At 33.8% G+C, this 17277-nt stretch overlaps 1 long non-coding RNA gene across 1 annotated transcript in view; it reads right to left on the bottom strand.

The window, feature by feature from the left end:
* The window catches only part of LOC309625125, a 57608-nt gene that overhangs the window by 23444 nt on the left and 16887 nt on the right, over positions 1–17277 (bottom strand). The window contains exon 4 of the long non-coding RNA XR_014242329.1: positions 1739–3469. This is a non-coding gene — a long non-coding RNA (uncharacterized lncRNA). The remainder of the gene's footprint in view (positions 1–1738; positions 3470–17277) is intronic.

Here is a 17277-nt window from a genome sequence, read left to right as displayed (position 1 = left end):
GTGTAGTATTAATTTAATCACCAGAATATAAACATAATAACAAGTTATTTTGTTTACTGTTGTGTCTCCAGCACCTAGAACACTCCCTGAGTAGATGCTCAAAACCACCAAAATACACTGTGCTACATTTCAAACCTCAAAAAAAAAAATTGAAAAGATCCCCTTTTTCAATTACAAAATTTTCACTTACAAAATTAACAAAGTTATGCAGGTGAAAAATAATTCCATTTTCATGGCCTCTGTTCAATAGCATTTCCATCTTTGTTCTTTTAAAAGTTAAGCATTAGCACATGTAGAAACAAAAACCAGAAAGACCTGAAGTTGATATGTTCATTCTTGCTATGGATCAAGCATAGACTGTCTTTGAGGAAAAGAAATTAAGTTACAAGGTGCTGCAGCAGTAGTGATTGTGGGAAGAGTGGAGAAGGACAAAGAGGCAGAAGATTTTTAATCATAGGCTTTAATTTAAATCAGAAATTTCTGCTGAGAATTCCTTTGATAATTGCTTCTAATTTCTCTATCATTTGTCTTTTATGTTTTTAGCTATGTTCATTATGGGGAAGATTTTAAATTTAAAATAATTATGCATACTGAATTCTCTATTGCCTCAATTTTCATTTTATTACATTCCTTTTAATATTATAATGAACAATGTATTCTGATGCATCTAATTATTAAGGAACATTTGACTAGTCAAACACAACTTTAAAAACCTTAGATTCTATTATTTTGGTATTCTATTTTAATGCATTCTTATAGCTTTTATTGTTTTTATTATACCAGTTTTCAGATCTAATTAATTCTGCCAGCACAATAGCTTGTTAAAATGCTTTGAGACAGTAAACAGTGGAGATGTATGCTGTATATGTATATATACACAAATGGTTTGATTATTTTAAGTAAAGTGATTGGATGTTAATTGCTTAAAATGAGTAAATTCATTCAAAACAGTTAAATCTGCTGTGTGCATAAAGAACTACAGTATCAAAATAAAGATATTGGGAGCTCCATATGATGCTACTCCCTCCTAAAAATATTTAAAACCAAGCAAAGTATTTTATATTGTACCCAGAAGGATTGTAATTCAGTTTCTAGTCTCAGAGAGCCACACCTTACTTCTAGATAGTTTATGGTATTGGGATGTATGTTCAGCCTAAATTAAAAATGGCTTGTACAAGGTAGACAGGAGTATCTAGGCTGATGCCTCAGATCTTCTGTTGAAAGTCACCAAGTGTCCAGGTTCCTTCTTTCCTGTTGTTTCTACCACCCATAAAGTGTTACACCTTCCCTTTAAAAGCATAAACTGGAAGTTGCACACATCACTTCTGCTTACATCCCAGTGGAAGACCTTGATAATATGGCTCCACCTAGCTGCAAGGGAGGCTTCCAAACAGTCTGTTTTCTAAGCAATCATGGTCCAACTCAAGCTTGTGAGAATAAGTAGCAACTCTGCCATATACAATAAAGGCTCACAAATTTATACAATTACTTTACATTTTAAAATTCCATTTTGCATCTGTATAATTAAGAATTTAGAGCTTATGTGTTAAGTGGTTATAACTGAATTCCAAAAGATGTTCCCAATAAATAGGGAACATTTGAAAATTTTTTCAATATGGCTTTCAATATTGTACACAATAATATTAGTCCAATGAAGTCAGATTATACTAGAATATGCTATCCACAAAAATTATCATTAAAACATAGTGACATGGTTCTGTTTTCTTACATTGCTTACTTGTGTTGGACACTGATGATCACCCAGCATCCTTTCTTCCTTTCTGCTCTTTCTTAAATAATCCCAATTTAATTAAAGTATTCACATAAAAAGGCTCTCTCTCTCTCTCTTTCACACACACACACACACACAACAAAAACAAAAATATGTACAGCATCCATCTCACGATCATAAAGGAAGCCAGTGGTGTGTAAAGCTGGTGTTGCAGGTAGCAGAGGAGAGAGGCTAAAAGAACTTGGACCCTTGATGGCAAGGTTGAGCTGCTGAATCAATCCACTTTGATGTCATCCCTGGAAGATAATAAATTTTCTTATTTTTAAGCTGTCTTAAGTCAATTTTTCAATCACTTTCTTCACAAAGCCTTCTAACTGATATGTATTACTTCCTAAATAACCTTCTTTACCACTTACAAAAACATTGAGCAATATGATTTCTAGAGTTCAAAAAAGCTATTTACAACTCTGAAAAGCAAAATTTTAGCCCCAAATTATCAAATTTTCTTGATATAATTTCATATATATTCTGAGTAAGTTTGGATAGGACTTTCAGATTGATCAAAACTTTTTCATTTTTAAAGCATAGATTTCAATAAGAATTCACTGAAATCTGTATAATTTCTCATCTAACCGTGTATCAGTGTGACCCTCTGAGAATCAGTGATTATAGAAATACAGTCATTAAATCAAGGACAGATACCTATTTGCCCAGCATTAGGAAACTAAGTGTTTTCCTGCTAAGATGTGTCTACTGATAGGCCTTTTTTTTTCATAGGCTTGTCTTTTCCACGAGGAGAATCCTGAAAGCTTATCTTCTTTCACAGGCCAGAAGTGCTGCCTTATTCAAATGGAACTTCAAATGTTCTCACTTTGCAATATAAATTGTCCTTAAAGGGTCTTAGAATAGTTAGATTCTATTGCAACAGTCATTTATTTCCTTGACTGAAAGAAGAAATTATTGTATACCATTTGACTGGGGTTTTTTCTCAACCTTCTTTCTTTTATATCATTCCTATTCGTGGCTTATTTACAATTTATTGCTCTTTGTATCACAAGACACATCATTATAATTGTCAATCCCTTTTAAGGTTTTGAAAGATAATGAAAGAGAGTTTTAAACCTCTGAATAAGAAGTGGAGTAATATTAATGTGTGATTGAATGTCAGCTGCTTGAGTAAAACAGATGATTCAATGATTTCTAAATGCAATACATTCTGGGCTGAGATAATGCTAACAAAACTAAATAAGACCTCCTGAAAGAATGAAAAGAGACATATATGGGCTACTTATGACTTCATACAGAGCATAGTACTTCTCAGCTCAGAGAAATTCATCAGAAATTAGCTCCCTCATATTAAAAGCAAAAGATAAAAGGTATTGATATATTCTAGCACACATGATAGGAAATCATATAACTGAATTGCAATCTCAGATTAAAAAAAGAAAAAGTTGATACTACAGCTTTTTATCTTACAAAGTGTAAAGAAATAGAAATTACAATTGCAGATGTTAATGAAGGAGAAAATTTTGTTTGAACACATGAAAAGGTCCATTTTTGTTAGTAAATTTATAAATAAATAAGGATGTATTAATACATATTACATAATTTAGTCGTGTTTTCAGAAATCATCATAGGATGCCAATATTACAGTTGGTTAAGAGCTTCGCTTTACCACTTACTGACCGCGTACCTTTAGGCAAATTAATAAACTTCTCTGGTCTTCAATTTCCTCACCTGCAAGATGGGTAGGATGATAATAATACTAAATTTCTCATAGGGTTGTTACAAGGATTAAAGGATAAATAAAGGTTAGTATTTAGAACAGTGCAGGTACTCAAGAAATGTAAACTATTATTAGTAACTTTATACCCATAACAATTGTCAATTCACTCTATATGTGTAAGAAATGTCAATTAAAAATATACTTCTATTTTTTCTATTTTAGCTTTTAATGGTCATACAAATACATAATGATATATGACTCTATCAGATAGACTTGCTGATGTTGTCCCAGAGGTCCCTTAAACTATCCGCATTTAAATATTTTTTCTTTTTGTTGTTCCAGTTGGGTGATTTCCACTACTCTGTGTTCCAGATCACTGATCCATTCTTCTGTATCATCTAATCTACTGTTGATTCTCTCTGGTGTATTTTTCTGGTGTATTTTCTCTGGTGTGTTTAAGTTGTTGTATTCTTTGGCTCTAATTCACTCTTTTTATAATTTCTTACTCTTTATTAAATTTCTCACTGTGTCCTTCCATTATTCTCCTGAGTTTGGTATGCATCTTTATGATCATTGCCTTGAACTCATTATCAGATAGATTGCTTATCTCCATTTCATTTAGTTCTTTTTCTGAGGTATTGTCTTGTTTTTTTGTTTGAAATGTATTTATCTTTCTCCTCATTTTGCCTAATTCTTTGTTTATGTCTATGTGTTATGTATGTATTATGCACTATGTCTCCCAATCTTTGAGAAGTGGCCTTATGTAGGAGATGTTCTGAGTTTCAACAGCAGGTTCCCCTCTGGCCACCAGAGACAGATGTTCCAGGGGTGTCTCCTTTATGGGCTACATACTCCCTTCTGTTTTGCCGAGGCTGACTGCTGTGGGTGCACTGAACTGACTGTCTGCAAGGCCTTGCCTTGTGCAGTTGTTTCAGGCATGCTGGTGGACAGGATAGGCACTCCAGCATTGCTGGCTGCAAGGTCTAGTGGCATGTGATTGCTACAGGTATGCTAGTGAGTGCGGCAGGCCCCCAGTGCTAATAGGCTAGAAGGAGGATTCCAAAATGGTGCCCACCAGTGTCATTGTCAGCAAGGTAAAATGAGATCACAAAAATGGCTGCCACCAGCATCTCAGTCCCCAGGGGTAGGTCCAGCTGCCTCGTCCCTCTCCAGGAGGCTCTCCAAGTCAGCAAGTGGGTCTGACCCAGGGCCCTTTCAAACTGTTGCCTCTGAGCTCAATGTGGGGTTTGGGGAAGACCTCCTCACTTCTCCAGGAGGACCTCCATGATTGAGATATCCTTCCTGCTTATGGTCACCTACCTGGGAGTGTGGGTCCTGACTAGACCACATCCCCACCCTCCTTACCCATCTGGTTGTAGTTCCTTCTTTATATCTTTAGTTGTGGAAAATCTTTTCTGCTAATCTTAAGGTCATTCTCAGAAAGAGTTACTTTGTAAATAGTTGTAATTGATCCCTTTCCCTCCTGATATATATTTTTAAAACACTAAATACACTGGTTATAGTCACAAAGTATAAACTGCTCAACTAGCTAAAAAACTTCTTTTTAAATACATTCATTACTTTTAATACATTCAAACCACTAATTCAGCATTTTACCAAAGATAGAAATAATAATGTTTACTATCAATATATATTTCCAACTAGTATATGGGGTATTTTGTTTTCGCTTAGTTCAGATTTTTTTTTAATTATTTTTTTTGAATTTTTGAATTTTATTTTATTTTTTTATACAGCAGGTTCTAACTAGTTATCTATTTTATACATATTAGTGTATATATGTCGATCCCAATCTCCCAATTCATCCCACCAAAACCACCTCCCCCACCACCTTCCCCCCTTGGTGTCCATATGTTTGTTCCCTACATCTGTGTCTCTATTTCTGCCCTGCAAACTGGTTCATCTGTACCATTTTTGTAGGTTCCACATATATGCGTTAATATACGATATTTGTTTTTCTCTTTCTGACTTACTTCACTCTGTATGACAGTCTCTAGATCCATCCACGTCTCTACAAATGACCCAATTTCATCCCTTTTTATGGCTGAGTAATATTCCATTGTATATATGTACCACAACTTCTTTATCCATTCGTCTGTCGATGGGCATCTAGGTTGATTCCATGACCTGGCTACTGTAAATAGTGCTGCAATGAACATTGGGGTGCATGTGTCTTTTTGAATTAAGGTTTTCTCTGGGTATATACCCAGTAGTGGGATTGCTGGGTTGTATGGTAATTCTATTTTTAGTTTTTTAAGGAACCTTCATACTGTTCTCCATAGTGGCTGTATCAATTTACATTCCCATCAACAGTGCAAGAGGGTTCCCTTTTCTCCACACGCTCTCCAGCATTTGTTTTTTGTAGATTTTTCTGATGATGCCCATTCTAACTGGTGTGAGGTGATACCTCATTGTAGTTTTGATTTGCATTTCTCTAATAATTAGTGATGTTGAGCAGCTTTTCATGTGCTTCTTGGCCATCTGTATGTCTTCTTTGGAGAAATGTCTATTTAGGTCTTCTGCCCATTTTTGGATTGGGTTGTTTGTTTTTTTAATATTGATCTACATGAGCTGTTTATATATTTTGGAGATTAATCCTTTGTCTGTTGATTCATTTGCAAATATTTTTTCCCATTCTGAGGGTTGTCTTTTTGTCTTGTTTGTAGTTTCCTTTGCTTTGCAAAAGCTTTAAAGTTTCATTAGGTCCCATTTGTCTATTTTTGTTTTTATTTCCATTACTCTAGGAGTAGTTCAGATTGTTTTTAGACAACAACTATTTCTCTTTGACTGAAGTAAACAGAGAATTCATTGGGTTTGTAATTTTAATCACATTGATTCTGCTCCCAAAATTACAAAGGTTGAGATACCACAATATTTCCATGTTTGTTACTCCCCATTTGGAAGTCAAATATTTTTTATAATCGTTAAATACTTATTGCACACCAGCCAGATTCAGGGAATGTCTTGGGTTCCAGGTAAATTAGCCAAAAAATTTTAGAACTGAAAGAACCTCAGAACATGTTGGACAAACTCTTCTTTTCATAGGTAAAGAAAACAATGCCCACAAAACAACTCAAGATCATGGAGAAGCTCAAGGTCATTGGCTTTAGCCAGGCGGAAAATTCAGATTTTTGCTTACCATATCCCATTGCTTAGGGGTCCTGTCCTCGAATTATGGCCAAATTACTAGAAAACTTGCTTCACTGTAGAACAGCAAATGGATTTTATTCTAAAGGCATTGTTATGGTCTTTTACAAAGTTGCATTGAGGTCTACAGAAAGCTGTCTTCAATTCCACTAAAGATACAGCACTATTAATAGACAACAACAACAAGAAAATGGTAATACCCATAGTCCTATCTAAAGTTTGTGATGGAATCATTATGTTATCGTGATTAAAGAAATTGCTCTCCTTTGGTCAATCTGTCCCAGCTATTACCTGAGAACATGTAATCAAAAAGTGCTGGATGACATGTTCTAACAAGAAAAGAGGCAGTTGTGAGTTATTAGAAGATGTTGGTTGACCCTTTATTTATAGTAGGAAGAAAACTGCAATAAGATATTCTTGAATCCTGACATATTTCTAGGAAGACTCACAATTTTAATCTTTTAATCAATCAGAATATTTGTATAATCTATCTATATTTTACTTTATACACAGTGACAATCAGAGAACAATCTTTCATGAGAGTAAAGAAGAGCGTTATGCATCCACCTGATGAATCTTATCTGTATAGATACCAAACCCTAGAATTCTGTAGGGTTCACTTATTTTTCACTTATTTTTCAATTGCTATTTTTAAGCTGAATGTTCTGATTAATTGCCTTAATCTCCAATTCTCTTTGTTGATATAAATTCAACCACAGAAATGCCAGTAATTAAGGAGCACTTAAAATGGGAAGAATTTCAATATCTCCTTGACTCCAATTTGAAAAAAATGTGGATTTCTTTTCTTTTTTTTTTCTTTGCTATTTCTTAAGATCTATTTGTATCACTCTAATTATTGAAAAAAATATACACACTTAAATACAAATTTGGCAGAATATGAATGTTCAAATAATCTTGATATGGACATTTAACTGTTTTGTTACTTTCCCCTTTCTCTGCCATCCTAGACAGATGGTATCCCATCCCTTCCCTCATGGAATGTTTTAAAGAGTATGCCTTCTGGTTCAAGGAAATGTAAATAATATCTTTGTTGGTAATGATTCAGATTCTAGTTTTAATGGTAATCATTATCAAACATTGCAAGAGAGGGTGTGGAGTGGAGATCCCTCTAAACATGAAATTAGAGAGGTCTGAGGATCCAGAACAATGAGGAAATTCACCCCTGATTCCTGGAAGAATTCCTGAGAGGAAGACCATGAGACATAGAGAGGAATGGTGATGTGGTCCAGCTAAGAAGTTGGACCAAAGGCACATCAGCTGATCTGAGCTGATTGATGGATTGGCCAATGTTCTGTGGCTTAAGAATGTTACGGAAGTAGCAGTAAGCTTGTAGACTTGAAGTAGCCATTCTCAGTGGTAATCAGTATTGATGAATGATTAATGGCTTGTAATTCTCTCCTCACCTCCAAATCATGGCACAATTCTTGTGAGGCTTGGGAAGGAGAAGCTTTATTTTATTCACTGGGTGGTCAGTCTATGCCACAGGATAGAAAATAACGTGAGTGCAGCCAAGCTTAAAAGGCATATAAGTGACACCTAGGGAAGAGACTTGTGCAATATTCAAAGTTGCACACAGATAATACACCAGACTCAAGTAGTACAGTGTTTACTTGTAGCAAGAGGGGAAAGAGAGTGTACACAAGATCCAATCCCTTGCAATGCATTGGTCCCCCATGGCCAGCAGATCCATTCTACAGCCATCATAGGCAACATTCATTTTATGCAACTGAAACGTTTCTGAAAAGTCAAGGATATTTAGAACCCATCTGAGGTACAGAGAAGATTTCAGGTTAAAGGAAACCTATGCAAAATAATTTGTCAAATGAAGCATTCTGAGATAAACAGCTATCCTCTAACAGATAAATTTTTTATGAAATCATTGTGGGAACACAAAAATATTATATACTATAAAGCTGAAGGAGCATTGGCAAGACAAAGACTGCAATGTAAGAAAGGAAAGGAAGAAGGCAAAGAGTCAGAAGAAATAGGACACACGGATTTAGCAATTTAAGAATGGGGACAGTGGAAGGGAAGAATCTCACCTTCAGAAAGCAAACCCACCTAAGACTGATTGTCAAGGAATTTTGGAAATCATCTGAGGTGAAAGTGAACAACTAAGGAATCAATTTAAGAAAGAGAAAAAAGCCTCTCATGTAGTCTAACCAAATGGAAAGTATACGTATGAAAGATTTCCTCTCCCACTTAGTCCATGCAGTAGAAAAGGCATTCATGAAGTTAACTAAAGTATCAATTTTTAAGTTCTAAAGTCTCTTCAACTAAAGAATAAATAGCATGACAAACGTTGTACATTTTTTAAGTTCTATGGCAACCCCTGGATTAAACAAATTAAACAAGTATTGATATAATTTTCCTGCAAGCCTTTACTTTTCGGAGTTTAAGCATGTTAGCATGTATGGTAAATCTTCAACAGAAAGATAGAGTGTTTCCCAAATTTAAGTCACTGAAATTTTTGCTAAAATTATTTCCAGGGATTAAAGATAAGAGCACCACAAATTACCAAAAGTGGTATTAAAATACAAATAAAAATAATACGGAAAAAAAGACACTAGGAGACAGGAAATAATTAAGTACAAATATCTGATTAAAGTTGATTTGAAATATTAAGATTTTGAGTATTTATGTGGAAATGGACACATGGCTAGTGTAGAATAATGGCTGTTCTTGACAAGGTTATGGAGAGGAGAGGAAAGATGTTGTGTGCCAACTGGGAAAAGCAATGGGCTTTAATTCTGCTAAAGGTACCAAAGCGTTAAGAAATATGTAGACAAATGAAGTGTATATGCCTGTTTGACATCCTTCAGATTAAATTTGGATTAAGGTATATGGTCACAAGCTTCAATAGGTTTGAGCAAGAAAAACAAACTAAAACTAGAAAAGGTCTAAATCCCAAGACTTACCAAACTATTACAGTCTTCTTAGCATATCCCAAATAGCAAATACTCTATAACGCGTTCTTCACTATTTATATGCATTGTTGTTTCATGAACCTAAAAGTGTCAGTACCATAGTATATAAGTTTGGTTATGAAGGCCTCAAACTTTTCAGTTACCACTTTAGACAGGGTCCTATTTTAATGAACATACAACCAATGTGATTTGTGGTCTTAGGCCAGACTTTTTACTTAAAACCAGGTTTTTTAAGTCAGGTTTTGACTTAAATACCTGAGTGGAAATTTGAGGAGAAAAGATGATGAGTTGATGGGTTCAATTTTTACCATGAGGGGGATCTTCAGTAAGCAGTTAAATATTCACATCTGAAGTTCAAAAATAAGATGGGCTAAAAATAAATATTTGGGGTTCATTAACAAATGATGGAAACTGAAGCCAAGGAAGTACTGAAGATCATTCAGATGGGCTGTTCAGATGGACAATTTAAAGTGATATGAGAAAAAGCCTAGGAAAAAATTAACACCTTGAAGGAATAAACCTCATTATTTAATGCTTAGCCAGAGAAAAACAAGAATTCTTTATAGAATGACTACTTAACAAAGCCTATTTCATATGAAACTGTATCATATTATTGCCTTTCATTTTGAGTTCATTTTCTCTTTGCAAATCACACACACACAGACCTACACACCCAAATGCAGATTTCATAATTGTGGTTTGGGTACAATAATATTACAATAGCAACAAATGTTTGTGAAATTTTTACTATGTGCCAGATACTAGGCTAAGTTTTTATATAAATTAACTCATTTAATCTTCATAATTAATCTTCATAATGGACTGCTCTACCTATCTGTGGCCATGTAATAAACTAACCCAAAACTTGGTGTTTTACAACAGCCAATTATTATATTTCATGATTAATGAAATCAGGTCAAGAAATCAGGTACGGTTAGAATGGGTGATACTTTTACTCCACATGGAGTCAGCTGAGGTCACTAGACGATATTCAGCTGGTGGATCTAACATAATTAGCAGAACTATAAAATTTTTGGTAATTTGAAAGATATAGAGTAAATTTGTAAAATATTTTTATGCGCAGAGCACTCATAAATTTAGCAGAGGATACAAGATTTATCAACATATAGCCCTCAAAAAGTTTATATTTTAGTGAAAGGAACGAGGGCAATAACCTTAGTACAAAATCGTTATTACATATTAGTAATCAAGTGCCATGGAATAGCTATGGCACTTCAGAGGTGGAAAATAGTCTGATTTGCACTGATCCCCTATATGGAATGTGCTCTCTGCCATGACAATCTTTCCAATCTACCATGCAGTTACACAACCACCTTTCAAGGATCAACTCAGATGCCACATCCTCCTGAAGTTGTGCCTGAATCTCCAAACTCTCTACACCTTGAACCTCTGTTGTACATTGTTTACATTTATCTCAGGATACTCACTTTACCCCACTTTATATTATAGTTACGTTTGCCCTTGTCTAATCTCCTCTCCTCTGTTAACCAGACCATTTGTCTTACCCATCTTTGGCTCCTGTTTATCACATAGCACAGGACAAAAATTAATAATTACTTATATATTAATATTGAATATGAACCTATTAAAGAATTATTGAGTATCCACTTAATATTTTTGATTATCTACTATATGCCAAGAACTAGGTATAGAGAGATTAATAAAACATGGTTCACGCACTTACAAGAGTTGACAGTGTAGTTGTCAATTAGATCCAAACCTAAACCTTCGAGTTCAAGGATTCACACTATTACAGTTATTGGCACCCATGATAATGTCTTGAATCCAATTTAAAGTGAGAGATTTACCTAACACAAATTTTACAACTTTATTTTTTCAACTTACAAGGACCTAAACATTCAAATAATCTCACAATAGGCAGAATCTATTTTTTGTCCAGTTAGGGAAAATGCTCTTCTCTCATCATCAAGCAGTGTTACTTACAATTTTTAAAAACAGATAAAATTTGTAAGTAGAAAACTAAGTAGCCCAAAGGCTGAAAATAAATGTTAACATTTGACTGATAATGGCTTCAGAATATCAATGGTAGATCAATATCCTTATTAACAAAAGTAGGTTACTTAAATCCATGAGTATGCCTCCACCATGCTGTCTCTCTCCTTATCATCTGGGATTCACAGAGACTCCATCTCCACCATACAGAGGATGACAACCCTAAGGGATGAGGGCAACCAATGGGAAGAAACTGTATCTCTGAATAACCTCATGGAGCAGAGTTGAATCATTCAGTTTGGACTGTTATTTAAAGGAGAAATCAAATTACATCTTCTTTAATTTATTGAATCATTGTCCTCTTTGTCAGAGCATCCTAGTCTCAGACTAATAGAGACCAGTATTTCCTGTTCAATGAAGCTGTCCAAGAACTACATCATCAGTATTCCCATCATTATTCTTGATCAGTGTAGGTCTGATCTAATTGAGAGTAGCCAGGCATGCATATATCCAAATGTAGGCAATCTTTAAAAGTGTATAGCTAAGAGCCAACTCTACCAATATAATCCAAGTATAGCAATGATACCTAAATTCAACAACTGTATATAATCAAGTTTCATGATTGGACTTTATATAAAAACTTGGAACTTCCAAATTACTTTAGGTCATTGTCTGGTGATCAACAAAAGATAGACATTATAATGTGCCATTTAAAAATATCTTTTAAATCATTTTCCAACAAGCAGATATTTAATAATAAGTTGTTTTTTTATTTTATTTTATTTTATGGTTTGTATGAAATATAGGTAAATTACTCTGAACCTAATTTATGATATTTCAGGAATCCCTGAAAAGATCACTTCCCAACTTCCCAAAGTCTAACTTGCTTACTCAAAAATGCCTAGATTTCCTTTAATAGAGTTAAACATCTATTAAAGGGAAAATAAGATTCTAGATAATCTGAGGAGGAGGAGGAAAAACAATTTGAATTTATATCTAGTTATAAATGATTGATTTCATCTATTTTTCAAAAAATAGTTTTTATTGAAGGATAGGGTGCATGAAAAGTAGAAATAGGTGAGGTATTTCTTAGGACGAAAAGATATGATCCATCTACTTTTCAATTTTGTCTAGAATTGATTGACTCTACTGCAAATAAAATGATAATAAAAAGAAAAGAAATCAATAGATAGACTAAATAATCAGCCAACAAAGAAAAAAACATAGCATTGTTAACAGGAGATATGTGATTACATTTATGGTAGAAATCAGTTTTACATGGAAGCAATTAACCACCTGTTATGTTTTTTTTCTAGGATTCATATAACGAAATCAGTCTCCTCCCTGAAATTCATCCCACTTGCTCATTGATAAATGATTATTTTGTTAAATTGACAGTAATCTAGGATATTTAACATCTCTAAGCCAGTTTCCTTATCTGTAAAATAAGAAAAATAATACCTACATTATAAACTCACTTTATTTTTTAGAATTTATTAATTTATTAATTTATTTATTTGTCTGCATCAGGTCTTAGTTGCAGCACGTGGGATCTTCGTTGGCACGTGAGGGATCTTTTACTTGCGGCATGCGGGATCTTTATTTGAGTCGTGCGAACTTCTTAGTTGTGGCACATGGGATCTAGTTCCCTGACCTGGGATCGAACCTGGGCCCCCTGCTTTGGGAGCGCAAAGTCTTAGTCATATTGGTAATCACATTCTGATTACCATTATGAACTCTTTCAACCTTCTAACTTTCCTCCCTGCCTCTAGTCTCTAAATATATCTTCCTCACATAATCTTACCACTTTCACAATCAAAGCATTAAGTTCCTGTAAGATAAAATCTAAAATTCTTAGTAGAGTATATCTACAAGGCCCTCATGATATGATGCCTAGCAATTATTTTAGTCATTTGTCCTACTATTCCTAGTTTAATACTTCAACCTTAATCTGTTGCTGCTTGCAGTTCCCCCACAAACTCATACTAGGTTTCAGTGATACACCTTTACTTTTCATCTCTCCTGAGACTCCATTAAAATAAAAACAGAAATCTATAAAAATAGAATTAATACATAACTGAGAAGAATGTAGGAGACATATTATCAGCAAATGACTGATATCAACAGATTGTTAGAGGCTGAAAAGTGCAGAATAGACAATTAACTAAATGAAATTAAAAATAAATGCTTAGAAAATAAAGTCGAGCACTTCTAGAAAGTAAAGTAGAAATGCAAAGAGTCAGAAAGCACAAAGGAAAAGATGAGTTACAGGGAACCATCACAGAAGTCCAACATCTGAATAACAGAAATTTTAAAAAGAATAAATGCAAAAAATGGAGAAGAAATTAATAGAGAAATAACGGACCAATTCTTCACAGCTGAAAGATCTGAGTATTTAAAGTGCAAAATAACAAGTAGAATGATTGTAATTAAAACTCACACCTAGAGACGATTATAAAAGTTTCCAAAATTAAGAACAGGTTATCTAAAAAAGAATGAGAATGGGTTGACTTAGACTTATCAACAATACTGATGTCAAGAAAATTGATAAATGCCTTCCAGTTAAGGGTGAATTTTTTTGACTCTAAAATGATATACCCAGTCCAATATCTAATCTCTCTCTCCTTCTCTCTTCTGCTCTCTCTCTCTCCCTCTCTCTCATACACACGCACACACACACACACAAACTCTCACACAGTGAGAGCAGAATACAGACATTTGCTAATACTATACGTCTTTTTACAAACAATTACTTTACGATGTTGACTAGAACAATAAGGGACAAAAAAGAAAAAAAAAGAAAGAGAAAGAGAAGAAATGGGATTTAGAAAGTATGGATCCCACTCAGGAAAGCAATGAAGGAAATTGCTGGAGAGAGGCTATACAGTAGCCCTAGAAAGCAACTGATTCAGATTAGAGTAGAAAGATTGATGGTGCCAGGAGGAAGGCATTTGGGAAAAGGTCTCAACTTGAGAAGATATAAGGGAAATATATGAAAATGTAAGATGCATATTACTTTTTTTAAAACAAGAGAGAAAAGTCAATTGCTAACCCAAAGGGCAAAAAAACAAAGTTGTGTTGTAATGAGGTATCACCTCACACTGGTTAGAATAGCCATCATAAAATGTCTACAAATAGGGACTTCCTTGGTGGTCCAGTGGTTAAGACTCCATGCTTCCAATGCAGGGGGCACGGGTTCAGTCCCTGGTCAGGGAACTAAGATCCTGCAGCACATGCAGGATCTTAGATATAGCACAGGAAACTGTATCGAATATCTTGTAAAAACCTATAATGAAAAAGAATCTGAAAAAGAATATATATGTATTACATATATAAATATATATTTATATAACTGAATCGTTTTGCTGTAGAGCTGAAACTAACAAAATACTGGATATCAACTATAGTTCAAACAAAAAAAGTCGTGTAAAAAGCCACAATTCAAATGTGGAGAAAATAAATCTTTGGCATGATTTTAATCAATTGTTAAGAAGAAAAGAAAAACCATCCCAGCATAGCACAGTACATGACACAGCACAGTTATAAAAATGTAAACTTTCAGAGTCAATTTATGGAGAAAGAATGAAAGACTTTGTTGCTGTTTCATATCAAATTACAAATGATAACAATCTTTTTTTTTCACTATTTAAAAAGCTTTTTAAAAAAAATTCTTTCCAGGTTTTTAAAAAAAATGCTGTCTGTCACATTTTTAAAAATTTTATTTTATATTGGAATATAGCTGACTTACAACATTGTTTTAGTTTCAGGTGTACAGCAGAGTGATTTAGTTATACATATACATATATCTATTCTTTTTCGATCTTAACAAAATAAAAAGGTAGCTGGTAAACGGTGGAGAGTGATGAAGGTAAAAAGGGGAACAAAACAGTAGAGGTGATAATATCAATTCTTAATAGTGTATCAGGGTATTATTTATTATCACAAAAGTAACCTGCAGAAGTAACAAAATGATAAATAACCCTAAAACACACAGAGAATGTATAATCATATAATTTAGTATTCTGGAGGAACCACCAAAGGAAATGCAATCAAAAATATTTAAAAGAGCTTGCCTTTAGGAAGCCAAATAACTGTTGAATAGAAACAGTTCTGTGACTTTGATCACAAACTGTTCTAAATTATTTAATTGTTGTTACATGTCCATGTATTCCATTTATAACTTTTAAAACATTTTTTGAAGAGAGAGCTTGGGTGGCATATCTTTCCTAAACCTGAAGATCCAAGTGACTTTCCTTTGTGTTTCCATAGTACCCAGTGCATACCTCCAATGTGGCACCTAACTTTATTGTACACATATGACCATGTGTTCATCTCCTCCACCAGACTCTGTGTTCTTATGGAGTAGAAACTAAATTTTATTCATCGCTCTACCCTCATCTCCTCGTACATTATCTGGTGCAGAATAAGTAATGATTATACATTCACTTAATAAATAAACAATCAACCATATTGGGTAATCTAGATTAAAGTCAATATTTCAATCCATGTGAGAATTAATATAAACATTCATGAGATATTTAATTATTTCATTTCCCCGTCGCACATTTTAACTCTCTAATGGGATAGTGATCATGTAAAGCTACATGTCTCCAAACCACCAGTATTTAGCAGACACTGCAAGGAAATTTTAACCATAATATAATATTCAAAATTCTTCACACCTAGAATTTAAACATAAATCAAAAGTTGGTTCTCAGTCAGAAAAGAAGCAGACACAGATAAAGAGAACAAACTAGTGGTTACCACTGGGGAGAGGGAAGAGGGAGGGGCAATATAAGGGTAGGAGATTAAGGGGTACAAACTATTATGTATAAAATAAACTACAAGGATATATTGTACAATGTGGTGAATATAGACAATATTTTATAATAACTATACATTGAATATAACCTTTAAAAATTGTGAATCACTATATTGTACACGTGTAACATAAATTTGAACATCAACTATACTTCAATAAAAAATTGTTTTAATTAAAAAAATTTTTTTTAAAGTTGATTCTCAGTCTATCTGGTTTTATATCAACATACCAAGCTCAAAAATGTTAAAATCCCTCACTAACTCACAGCATGCCACTATCAGCCTTAATTTGGCATTATTTCATAGAAATGTTGCAATTACAATTTAGTCCACATTGATCAGCAAAAGTTAAAGGGCAGAATTAATTAATGGAAGTAGTAAAGGGCAAAAAATTAATATGATGACACATCTAAAATGCTTAGAGTGTAGAGAGGTACTGTTATTTTGAGATTATACAAATTGATTTTTGCAAAAGAACAGAAGGGGAAATCTGTGAATAAAGCTGAATTTCAACACACTAAATTGTATGTCAGCATTTAAAAAAATAATTACTAAGTATGACAACCACATTACAGATTTGAAACTTCTGACTAATAGACCTAACAATGACTAATGACATTACAAGTAAGCTGTGAAGAAAATGTACAGCAGCTGCATTAAAACTATGCCTTCCAAGTTGTTGTGTGGATTTATACCAAAACCTCATATTTTAAAAATGACTCCGTTTTTATTAAAATGCATGAAAAGTTTTAAACACCATATAAAGTATATAAATCTTTGAAGTTGCAAAGATTTTCTGGTGATACTTATTTTGAATACTTAAGGAACAGTACAATGTTCAAACAATTCAACATACTTGTAGAATACATGAGGACTTCCGATCAATCAAAGGTAAGTAGTTGGTGACAACA

The sequence above is a fragment of the Balaenoptera borealis genome, assembly GCF_965194805.1.
Source record: "Balaenoptera borealis genome assembly, chromosome: 3".
Taxonomy (NCBI): Eukaryota; Metazoa; Chordata; class Mammalia; order Artiodactyla; family Balaenopteridae; genus Balaenoptera; species Balaenoptera borealis.
Note: the sequence above shows the minus strand (reverse complement) of the source record. Positions and strands in the feature narration are given on the sequence as shown.